The sequence below is a fragment of the Thunnus maccoyii genome, chromosome 19 (assembly GCF_910596095.1).
Source record: "Thunnus maccoyii chromosome 19, fThuMac1.1, whole genome shotgun sequence".
NCBI classification, from domain to species: Eukaryota; Metazoa; Chordata; class Actinopteri; order Scombriformes; family Scombridae; genus Thunnus; species Thunnus maccoyii.
Genome location: NC_056551.1, coordinates 2,445,532 through 2,458,070, shown reverse-complemented (window position 1 = coordinate 2,458,070; position 12,539 = coordinate 2,445,532).

Here is a 12,539-nt window from a genome sequence, read left to right as displayed (position 1 = left end):
TTTATTAGAGTAAGTAACAAGTAAATGCAATGAAGTGTGAAGATCAGTGTCAGTGATGTTTGAAAGTGTATGAATGTGATGACTAATGTGAGGGGCATGTCAGTGTAAGACAAAACCAAAAGAGTAACGCAAAAACAAACAAGGCTTGGTAACTGGGGAAGAGGTCACTGGGACGGAACCAGAGTAAGCATGTTTAAGTAAGCTCTGGGAAACTGGCCAGGTGTTCCCAGTTAGTACTCAGTGGCACCTCAGCTCCACCCATCCATGGACCTGCAACACACAAACACACACCATAGGATCAAAGGAAGAGACACTGGAGCCGTCACGCTGTATTATCATCATTATCATCATCATCATCATCATCATCTAACCTCCAATGATTACTGGCTTAATCACATTTAATTTAAAAGAAATTAATGAGCAAATTTTGTGTACATTCTTATGACTGTGCCAGTATAATACTGTATTAGTCTGTGTGTGTCTGCCTGTTTTTTCTTGCTCTCTCATTGGGAGTTCTCACTTACAATTTTTATGAAAGTTGGTAGATTCAGATCAAGCCAATAAATACACATACACATCTTTTTAGAATCATTCTAGCGCTGCTATCAGTCCACATTTCAAGTTTCAAATTTGGCCAGTTACATTAACTCCAAATTTATTTTTCACTGACTTTGGTCATAATTATTGTAATTTATAGTATGTTTATGCAGCTGTCTGATTTTTGTCACATTTGTCCTTTCTCCTACAAAGTTGATGCACTTTTGCTTACCCCAAGCCCCCAAAACACTGGATCCTACATTTCTCATAATGCAACTCTATCATCTTTCATTACATCCTCCCTGTCTGTTAAATGCTTATTCAATCCAATTCAATTTTATTAATATAGCGCCAAGTCACAACAAAAGTCATCTCAGGGCACTTTTCACATGGAGCAGGTCTAGACAATATTCTTTTATTTACACAGAGAGAGAGACCCAACAATTTCCCCATGAGCAAGCACTTGGCAACAGCGGTAAGGACAAACTCCCCTCAAAGTCCATAATCACAGTTTGGAATGTTTTTGTTACAAGGATGGATTCAAACTGTTAACTTCACTGTAGAAAACTTGTGGTAGCTGGGTTTTAAAGACTGTAGGAACCACCAGTAAGCCTGCATTCTGGGAGCGCAGTGTTCTAGTGGGATAATACGGTATTATGAGCTCTTCAAGATATGATGGTTCCTGACCATTAAGGGCTTTGTAAGTTAGGAGAAGGATTTTATATTCTATTCTAGATTTTACAGGAAGCCAATGTAGCGAAGCTAAAATGGGAGAAATGTGATCTTTTTTTCTAGTTTTAGTCAGTACACGTGCAGCTGCATTCTTGACCAGCTGGAGAGTCTTTAGAGACTTGTTAGGGCAGCCTGATAATAAGGAATTGCAATAATCCAGCCTAGAAGTAACAAATGCGTGAACTAGTTTTTCTGCATCTTTTAGGGACAGGATGTGACTGATTTTTGCGATATTACGTAAGTGAAAAAAGGCAGTCCTTGAAATTTGATTTATGTGGGAGTTAAAGGACATATCCTGATCAAAGATAACTCCCAGATTCCTTACGGTGGTGCTGGAGGCCAGGGTAATGCCATCCAGAGTAGCTTTATCATTAGATAATGTGTTTCTAAGGTGTTTAGGGCCAAGCACAATAACTTCAGTTTTATCTGAATTTAGTAGTAGAAAATTGCAGATCATCCAGGTCTTTATGTCCTTAAGGCATGCTTGGAGTTTGTTTAACTGATTGGTTTCATCTGGCTTCGTTGATAAATATAATTGGGTATCATCTGCATAACAATGAAAATTTATGGAGTGTTTCCTAATAATATTACCTAAAGGAAGCATATACAAGGTGAATAGAATTGGTCCAAGTACAGAACCTTGTGGAACTCCGTGTCTAACTTTTGCCTTCACGGAGGATTCATCATTAACATGTATAAACTGAAATCGGTCTGATAAATAGGACTTAAACCAGCTTAATGCAGTTCCTTTAATGCCAATTAAATGTTCTAGTCTCTGCAAAAGGATTCGATGGTCAATTGTGTCGAATGCGGCACTAAGATCTAACAGGACAAGTATAGAGACAAATCCTTTGTCCGATGCAGTTAGGAGGTCATTTGTGACTTTCACCAGTGCTGTCTCTGTGCTATGATGCGCTCTAAATCCTGACTGAAAATCCTCAAATAAACTATTGTTATGTAGAAAGTCACATAACTGATTAGAGACTGCTTTCTCAAGGATCTTAGAGAGAAATGGAAGGTTAGATATAGGTCTATAATTGGCTAAAACACCTGAATCAAGAGTAGGCTTCTTAAGAAGAGGTTTAATTACAGCTACTTTAAAGGACTGTGGTACATAGCCTGTTACTAAAGACAGATTGATCATATCTAGTAAAGAAGTGCTAACTAAGGGTAAGGCTTCCTTAAGCAACCTATTTGGGATGGGATCTAAGAGACAGGTTGATGGTTTAGCTGAACAAATCATTGAAGTTAGTTCAGACAAGTCTACTGGAGAAAAACAGTCCAAATATATGTCAGGATTTACTGCTGTTTCTAAGGTTCCTGTGTTTGGGGAGAGAACGGTACCTGTTGAGGGCAGGAGGTGGTTAATTTTGTCTCTAATAGTTAGAATTTTATCATTAAAGAAGCTCATAAAGTCATTACTACTGAGAACTATAGGAATACATGGATCAATACAGTTATGACTCTTTGTCAGCCTGGCCAAAGTGCTGAAAAGGAACCTAGGGCAGTTTTTATTCTCTTCTATTAATGCTCAGTAATAGGCGGCTCTGGCATTACAGAGGGCCTTCCTATATGTTTTAAGACTATCTTGCCAGACTAAGCGAGATTCTTCTACTTTGGTGGAACACCAAATCCTCTCCAATTTTCGCGATGTTTGCTTTAATTTGCAGGTTTGGGAGTTATACCAAGGAGCTAACCTCTTATGTTTTATTATCTTCCTTTTTAAGGTGGCGATGGAGTCAAGTGTTTTTCTTAATGAGCCTGCAGCACTATCAACACGATTATCAATTTGGGAGGGACTAAAGTTAACATAAGAGTCCTCTGTAGTATTGAGACATGGCAGTGAATTCAGTACTGATGGAATTGCTTCCTTAAATTTATCTACAACACTATCAGATAGACATCTAGTGAGGACATTTTTGTCTAATGGTGTATAATCCAGTAATAGGAATTCAAAAGTTATTAAAAAATGATCTGATAGAATAGGATTTTGTGGAAAAATTATTAAATGTTCAATTTCAATCCCATAAGTCAGAACAAGGTCTAGGGTGTGGTTAAGACGGTGAGTGGGATTATTTACACACTGAGAGAAGCCAATTGAGTCTAATAATGAGATAAATGCAGTGCTGAGACTGTCACTATCAACGTCCACATGAATATTAAAATCACCTACTATAATTACTTTATCTGTACTAAGGACTAAATACGACAAAAACTCTGAGAATTCAGATAGGAATTCAGAGTACAGGCCAGGAGGACGATACACTATAACAAATAGAACTGGCTGTAAAGTTTTCCAGGTTGGCTGAGAGAGACCAAGAACAAGGCTTTCGAATGAGTTATAATTAAATTTAGGTCTAGGGTTGATGATTAGGCTTGAGTTGAAAATGGCTGCAAATCCTCCTCCTCGGCCAGTGTCTCAAGGAATATGAGTATTAATATGACTGGGGGGAGTGGATTCATTAAGGCTGACATATTCTTCATGACACAGCCAGCCAACAAAATAAATCAATATGATGATCTGAAATTAAATTGTTTACTAAAACAGCTTTAGATGAAAGAGATCTATTGTTCAAGAGTCCACATTTAATTATCTTATTTTGTTGTACTATTGCAGTAGTGGTTTTAATTTTTACTAGATTTTCATGAATGACTCTTTTGTTTACTTTGGATTTAATTGATTTATGTGGTCGGGGGACAGACACAGTCTCGATGTGGTTTTGGGTGGGTAACTGCTCTAATGGAAGCGCAGAGAAGCGTGTAGGACTGCAGCTCTGCCTCCTGGTCTCAACTCTGGGTTGTTTTTGCAAATGTACACACCGACTCAACATTAATTTTGGTGACCTCCGATTGGCGTAATCAGGAGTCGTTGCCGCCGACATGGATGACAATCGTACCATATTTATGTTTATTCTTAGCCAGCAGTTTTAAATTTGACTCAATGTCGCCCGCTCTGGCCCCAAGAATACATTTAACTATAGCTGCTGGTGTCGCTAACTTCACGTTTCTGACTATGGAGCTGCCAATAATCAGAGTTTGTTTCTCAGCGGGTGTGTCACTGAGTGGGGAGAACCTGTTTGAAACACAAACTGGTTAGTGATGAACCGTGGGCTTCCACTTAGGGCTATGCTTCCTTCGGATAGTCACCAAGCCAACCTGGCTTTCCCGCTGCTCGGGAGCTACCGGTGGGAGTGGGAGCTACGCTAGGTCGGCCCGCACCGGCTACCGGGGGCTGGCTAACTACATTAGCTGCTGATTGTTTTTCCACGGTGCGGAGCCGTGCTTCACTAAGCCTTGCCTCCAGTACTGCAAATAAACTACACTTATTACATGTGCCACTATCACTAAAGGAGACAGAGGAATAACTTAACATTTGACACACCGAGCAAGAGAGAGCAGAACGAGAGGGAGAGAGAGATGCCATCACTAACTGCTTAGTTTAAGTTAGCTGCTTATGCTAGCTGCAGAGCTAAAGTAACTAACAACTTGTGCGATTGGCGAGAAAAGTCGCTAAGAGAAAAGCGCTGAGAGTGCTTGTGTAGAACTAGCGAAAGTTTAAATATACAGCAGGTATTAATCCACAGTAATGTGATATATCTAGGAAAATCAACTGAGTTGAGAGCAGCAACAACGCTATCAGTAGACACAGTCGGCAACCGGAAATGATACAATACGCTTACCGTAGCACGTCAGCACGTCGCACACCTGAAGGTCCCTGTCTGATCAAGGTAATTATATTCAAAGCACCACTGGCGCCGGAACTAGGGGGGCCAAGGGGCCATTGGAATGGTGATGCACATCCTTTGTGAAATGTATTTACATTTTGAGAGAGAGGAGGCTTGTGGCAACATACTGAGGCAAGATATGTACTGGAGGAGTTGAAACTGTGGGAGTGAGACCTGATCACATGACACAGTGGTGAAACCTGACAACGGCTTTAAAACCCCCGACTTTGGGCTTAAATTGCTGAAAAACTACAAAAGATATCACTAAACAATCTGATAACTTTGAAAATTAAAAGTTTTGTGAACATTTTACAGTTCGAATGGTGTCTGTAGGACTAGAAAATGCAATTTCTGTTTAGAAAAACATTTCTTGCCTAAAATTATCTGTGCTTTTCACTGTGCCCGATCACATGACATACTGGTGAGACCTGACAAAGTCTGCAAAACCCCTGACTGTGGGCTTAAAAACTACAAAAGATATCACTAAACAATCTGTTAACTTTGTAAGTTCAAAGTTTTGCGAACATTTTACAGTTTGAATGGCGTCTGTACGATAAGGGACATCCAAGCAGTTGAGTGTCAAAGTGACAAAGGTTCCAACTCAGTTGGACGGTTTGCCCCATAGACTGCCATTATAAATTTTAATGTTTTAAAAAATGATATAAAATCACTGAAAAATGTTACATTTCAGAAAAATATAAGCACACATCTGCTGAACAGTTGAATGGTTTTTATAGCACAAAGTATGCAGCAGTTGAAAAGGGCTAAAAAACCTACGGAGTGTGGAATAATAGAAAGAAGAAAGAGTGCGAAGAACTACAACAAATTTCCTTAACTTACTCAAATAATGCATCTTATGCACAGTCAACTGGAGAAGATGGCTAATATCACACATAGGTCAGCATGCTGCTGCAGACAAAGGGAGAGAATGAGAAAGGCCTGAGCCAGACCTCTTATCAGTTCAGGTGTGGCCCGTTAGGTTGAGACTAAGTCCCTCCCACCTAGGTCTGCGCAAGAAAGAGGATTTTCTACATTCACACATGCTGAAATAATAGAAAAATATGAGGAATGGTTAAGTTTGATGTATGGAATGGTTGTCAGGAGTCCTGGGACAATAGACCTTTCTCACAGTGGACATTTTGACTTTGTAAAACTGTTTGCCAGACTGTGGATTACTTTACTAAGGTCAGGCTCTGCCCAGTAGCGGACCATGGGGTCTTGCACTACACACACACACACACATACGCCACACTGCCTGATATGGTGTGAATACAGGCTAACACAACAGTGTCAGCTACTTGTCCCGCCGTGCCGGCTGTCCCATTTACACACACAGTCGATTCGGCTCTGTAACTACCTCCATAGCCGGTTTATTGGTGGAGCAACTCTGCCCCCCCACTCCATGTCCGTACCTTTATACAGAACAGCGAGGCAGATTACAGGCGCAGTATTCCCGCCTAGAACGGGCTATGTAAAAGGAGCTAAAGTGCACTCATCACCAACAACTAAAATTGAAACAATATGCAAACTACGTCATTAAAAATAGGTCCATTACAAAATTGCCGTCCAACACTGCTAGTAGGCCCTAGGGATTTCCCAGTCATCACAAATCAAATTTTGATTGGTTAATTTTATTGTCACTCTATGTTTGTGCCAAATATGCTTTCTGTGAGCGAAACCTGCAACCAAGGACGCAGCAGGCCCTGGGAGATAGCCATATGGAGAAACACAGGCAGCGGCAGACACATCCAGTCCCAGCTCCAAATAGTGGGTTTATGGTTATGACAGTAACTGAAATCGAAACAAAACAATTTTTAAAAATCACAGAAATAATTTTAATAACTAATTAAATAAAAAATATTTTAACAATAACATAATAATTGCTAATTTGTAATATTTTATCAACTAAAAATTACACTCAAAAATCGTAGAGCCTGCAGAGAAGGCCCTGATGGACCTCCTCTGGGTCTGCCAGTATGAAGTTGTGAATTTAATCTATGTTAATTCCAGATATTACCTCAATCACTGTATGTGAAGTTGAATGGCGACAGTAAAAAAAGGGGTTTACAACCCATGGTCAAACCAAAAATAACTTGGTTACAGTGAGGGAACAGTTGCGGTCATGGTTCAAAGAAACCATTGTTGATTGTTGGTAGGAAACAGGAAACCAACAGCGCAGTGGACTTTGTCGGACTTTGTGCTGACTTTGTCTCTCTAGATTGATGTCATACTTCTTCGTGTTTACTCCAGGCATAGTCATTTTGTTAGTTGAATCATGTTGTTTTTGGGCATTCGCTGAATCAAATAAAACTCTCCTTTTTCTTAGGTGGACAGTCTCAAGACTTTTTATGTCTCTTAAAATTGTTTTTATTAATTCTATTTGTCGATTGATTGTTGGTTGTCTGTCCTTATATGTGTTATTCTTGTATGCTGGTTGTGTGGTTACTGGCTATAAATGAGTCTTGTTCTCAGGTCTTTGTTGAAAAAGAGATCTGGATCCCAGTGAGACTATATATGACTTTACTGAAAGTAGGTGTATCTTTCTTCTGTAGATTCTTGAAGATGTTCTCAGGTCTGGCTGACTAGTGGGGAGTCCCAGGCGTTTAATCTCTGTGGGGTCATTTACACCTTCAGAGTCACTTAGGTCACTTGGCTGTCATCATCGACCTCAACAACATTGAAACATCTTCAAGAATCTATAACAAGTACAGTTGCTCTTGACTCAACCCCTCTAGATATACCATGACCTGGATGACTGAGAACATTCATATATATGTACTGAAAAAAGGTGTAACTACTGTAATGACAGCAGTAATTGGCTGCAAATTTAGGTGTGCTCTGGTATTGTGCATGTCGGCTCACTGACATGGCTTACTGGCAAAACAACCAGAACAATCTTTCAAGTTATTATGATATCTGTGTTTTTTATGACTCGCCATTTTTATTTTATGATATAGACATCAGTCATACAGACAATGACATATCATACATTCTATTTCAAATCAACTCAAACTCCCCCTTCCCACCCCTACCCAACACTGAAACAAGAGTGGTCAATCTGCATATAGAATGGCTTGCGTATAAAGCTATTGACAAGGAGACAATACAATACAATACTGCTGCTGCAGTTTCCACATATTCATGTGTGGCTGTTTTCCATTCTCGGGGAATTCCTTTGTTAAGCAAGTAGTTAATCTTTGGGATACATTTCATTTTGATGACATTAACTTTTCCCCATAAAGACAGAAAAAGTGAAGACCACCATTTTACATCAATATCAAGACTCTGCATTAAGGGGTCAAGGTTTACTTTGATAATATCTTCAATTCTGGGGGGAAAGGAACACCAAGATATTGTAAACCTTGCTTGGGCCATCTGAACCTGCCAGCTCAAAAGAATGTAGTTGGACAGTACTCAATGGCAGAGCCTCTGATTTGTCCCAAGTGAGCTTATATCCTGTAATCCATCTAATGTTATCTGTTGAACTACATTTATGAATGAAAGCCACTTGATCTTCATGTACCAGAGAGGTCGTTACCTTCTCCAGCCTATTTGTAAGGATTTTAGACAAAATCTTGGTATGTAATGGAAAAAGAGAAATTGGACGATAATTCTTGCTTGTGACAAAGTGGCTGACAGCACCCCACTTTCGAATGCCTCATTGACATACCAAGTAGTAAAGGGGTCGGTTCAAAGGCATGGCATTTTTAAAAAAATTCAGCTGTGAAGCCATCTGGCCCCAGAGCTTTCCCATTTGACAATCCCTTAATGACAATAACAATTTCTTCACTGGTTCTTGGGTGGTCAAGGTCCTTCTTTTGAGATTCTGTCAATTTAGGAAAATCAAATCCTCAAAAATGTTTTCACATACACTTGATTGTGTTGAGAAGCTGCTATATATAGATCCACATAAAACTCTCTAAACATATTGTTAATATCTATGGATTTAGTTTTTAGTTCCCCCTTTCCAGATCTAATAAAAATAAAAATAAAATAAAATAAAAAATGATAGTTCTTTCTGTTTGCCAATAATTTACCTGCTTTATCCCCCGATTCATCATATTTTTGTCTCATTCTGAAGAGAGAGAACTCCACTTTCTGTGATGGAACAAAATTATAGTCCTATTTAAGTTGTGTTAGAGCTTTGATGTTAAAGTTCCTTTCAAAGTCTGCCTCAACCATTTTATCTTCAATTTTTGCCTGCTTTTATAATGCTCTTTTTTTCTAATGAGAAGTAAATTGAATGACAAAGCCTCTGAGTACTGCTTTGAGAGTTTCCCAGGCAATCCCTGCAGAGGTGTTGTGAGTTCATTTGACTCTATATACAATTTATTTGAATCTATTTTAATTTTACTTCTTGGGGCCTCCTGTTATAAAAAATATGATTACACTGTGTATGGGTGTTACTATTTTATCTAGATCATGATGAATTGTTCCTGTCTTGTACTGCAACTCTACAACATCAGCAGACTTATCAGCTAAGATTAAAGGAATTTCAGTATTATATTTGTAAAGAGGAAGATGCAGAAATTAAAATTCGTTGGAGACAGGGTGAGACATGTCATCTGGGGGTCAATTGGGCAGGATGGCTCCTGGACAGGAGAACTGAAAACAGACATGACGTTATCTATAAGTCTGTATTTGATATATTAAGAAAAGAACTGTAACGCCCACTTAAGATGTATAAAACCCTGTTGTAGGTGCTCCTCTGGGAGCCTTTTTCTTTGTAACCTCATCCTGTGTGTTGCACTGCGAAACGCTCCTTCTTGTACAAGAAAATAAATTCTGTTAAATTTTGATACTTCGGCTCCGGTCTCTATTGTTTAACACCTCCTTACACTCAGACTCTTTAAAATAAAGTAAAAAGAAGTAAAAGAGATGAGTTAAATCTCCATCTAGGCATACATATTCTATGACTGAAAGGCAACCCTTCCAGGCTTACTTAAGTGTGATCTGAGACTAAAATGCTCCCAATTGAACAAGTAACCACTGACTGCAAAAGGCTTTTAAAAATTAAAAAAAGAAGTCAATGTTGTATGTGGTGTGGAAAAAAGTATAATCTCTTCCTTTTGGATTTAATATTCATCACACATCCACATAACCCAGACATATGCCTAACTGCCAATGAGGCCTAAGGCATCCTAGTTGGGACTGCACTACAGCGATCAAGAGTTGAGTCCATTACCAAATTAAAGTCACCGCCAATGATAGCATTATAATCTCCAACCTGTTGTATTTTTGCCTCTATCATTTTTTGCATCAGCTAAAAAATTTGGTTAATCTCCATTCAGAGTATAAATATTTGTCAGAATAATTGTATGACATTGTATTTCTGCAAGTATTATGAACACCCTTCCCACTATTTCTTTAATCTGCCTTATGCATTTATATTGCAATTTTTTATTTTTTAAGTGTTGTAACCCCTAGTCTTTGGCTAGACCCTACACTGTCGAAGACATGGCTCACCCAATCCTTTCACAATTTCTCTGACTCTTCTCACCACATTCGATTTCAGAATGGAAAAGATCATTTTCCTCTTAATTGAGTGCCCCAGGCTATTCACATTTCAGGTGCAAATTCATAGATTATCGAATTTAGAAGAAAAATGACAAATATACACAAGAGCAACAGCCACCCCTCAAATGTATGTTTATGGAACATGACATTGGTCAACCCCTCCAAATGTAACAAAATACATGACACTGTGTGTCATGAAAAGCACTGGCTACTCATGTAATTTAGCCTAATGGAACAATTGAGATGGTCACCTCTCTTTGCAAGACCATCAAACTCTGGCATCATGTCAGATGTTGAAATATGCAGCACAGAGGACAGATGTTTATCCGTCAGCTGTGATCTGTAAAGTGACTTGCTGTAGTTCATCACAGAAAAAGTTTGTTTGCACACATAAGTGGAGCCAAAAAAAACAAACATGCTGTGTGCATGCCTGCACAGGTTTGAAGACTGTGAGCCATAAAAGTTGTCCATTGTAGATGTAGTGAACTTTTGTTTGAGAGCAGGGTCGCATTGGATGTCAATCAGTTCTAGTTGCACATCTGGGGACACTTTCTCGCTGTCAAATGAAAGGGGAGAGGACACCAGCTCTAGTTCTTGTTCAATCTTAGCAAAATCGGAGAATCGCCGGTTGAACTCGATGTGGAGGTCTGTTAGAGTAGTGGTGTATCTGTCAGTGTGGCAGGGTGGTACATCCAGGGTAGCCAGTGTTGGGAAATGTGTGAAGCACTTGTTGATCATTTGCTGGGAAAACAGGGTCAGTTTGGCTTTGAATGTTCACACATATGAATACAGCTCATGCATGAACGCATTCTTCCCTTGCAACCTCAGATTGAGCTCATTCAGATGGCCCATTACATCCACCCCGAATGCCAAGTCACACATCCAATCAGGGTCTTGCAACTCTGCATACTCAGCAGCTTTACTATCAGTCACCAGAAACGTCCCTAGCCTTCAGGTACGCCTTCATTTTTTTATCTGTATCCTCTAGCCAATCCACCCTTTTCTCCACTTCAGACATCCACAAAATCAACGAGGACAGTTTTCCCTCAACTGAGGCTGTAGTTCGATGTATGTCATGAAGGTTGGTTAAATCAGTGGACATTTTCTGCAGCACTGCAGTATTTGCAATATCCTGGGCAACGTGGCCACTTCCTGAGCTGTTGCTATCGCCATCTAGATGCAAGTTCTGGGACCACAGATACTTCTTAATGTTCCCAGAAGACGTACTTTTAAGCTGCTTCAACATCCTAGGTTACTGAAAGAGTTTCAAAATGCAAACCACGTTCATGTAACTGTTATAGACAAAGAGTGTAGGATTAATTCAGCAATATATATTCAGTGGTTTTAAGCCAAAAAGACGCTCAGCCATCCAGCCAGTGAAAATGACTTAGAGCAGTGTCAGAGCAAGGAGAGTAACAGAGACAGAGCAACAGACAGTCGAGCAGAGGCCAGCCAAGGACAAGACCAGGGCGGCTCCAACCCCCTTCACCAGATCAGAAAACATTTAGGGGCCAGAGGGGCGCTGGCCCGAGTTGAAGTGCCCCTGTCCTGTTACTTGTCGCTTGACTCTTTATAGATGAGTAACCGTGACAAACTGTGGCACCTCAAACACTTCTTGTAACTAAAGTGACACTGCATTTAAGTCATGTGGGAGGGAAAGATTCCCATGTTTTTGGCTTGGATGTTAATGAGAATCGTATTTAGAAGTGGGAACTGGAAATTCCAATGTAAGTTGCATGAGACTGCACGGAAAGCTAAAGCGAACAGTGGCACGCAGCGTTTCAACCTCCACAGAAACTTCATGATAAGTTAAGATTCCCCACATTAGTTTGTGTTAAAGAGCGTTTACTTACTTAACTATAATGTTCGGCAGAGATAGACAGTTGAAATGAAAGGGACAAACCCTGAGATGCAGGCCAAGCCCTCGTTGCCCTATGCAGTCCTGTTGGCATCCTTCCCTGGCTGTTGCTGCTTATTGTTGTTGATATGATTGTTGCTCCTCCCCCTTTCCATCTTTCCTTCTCTTTC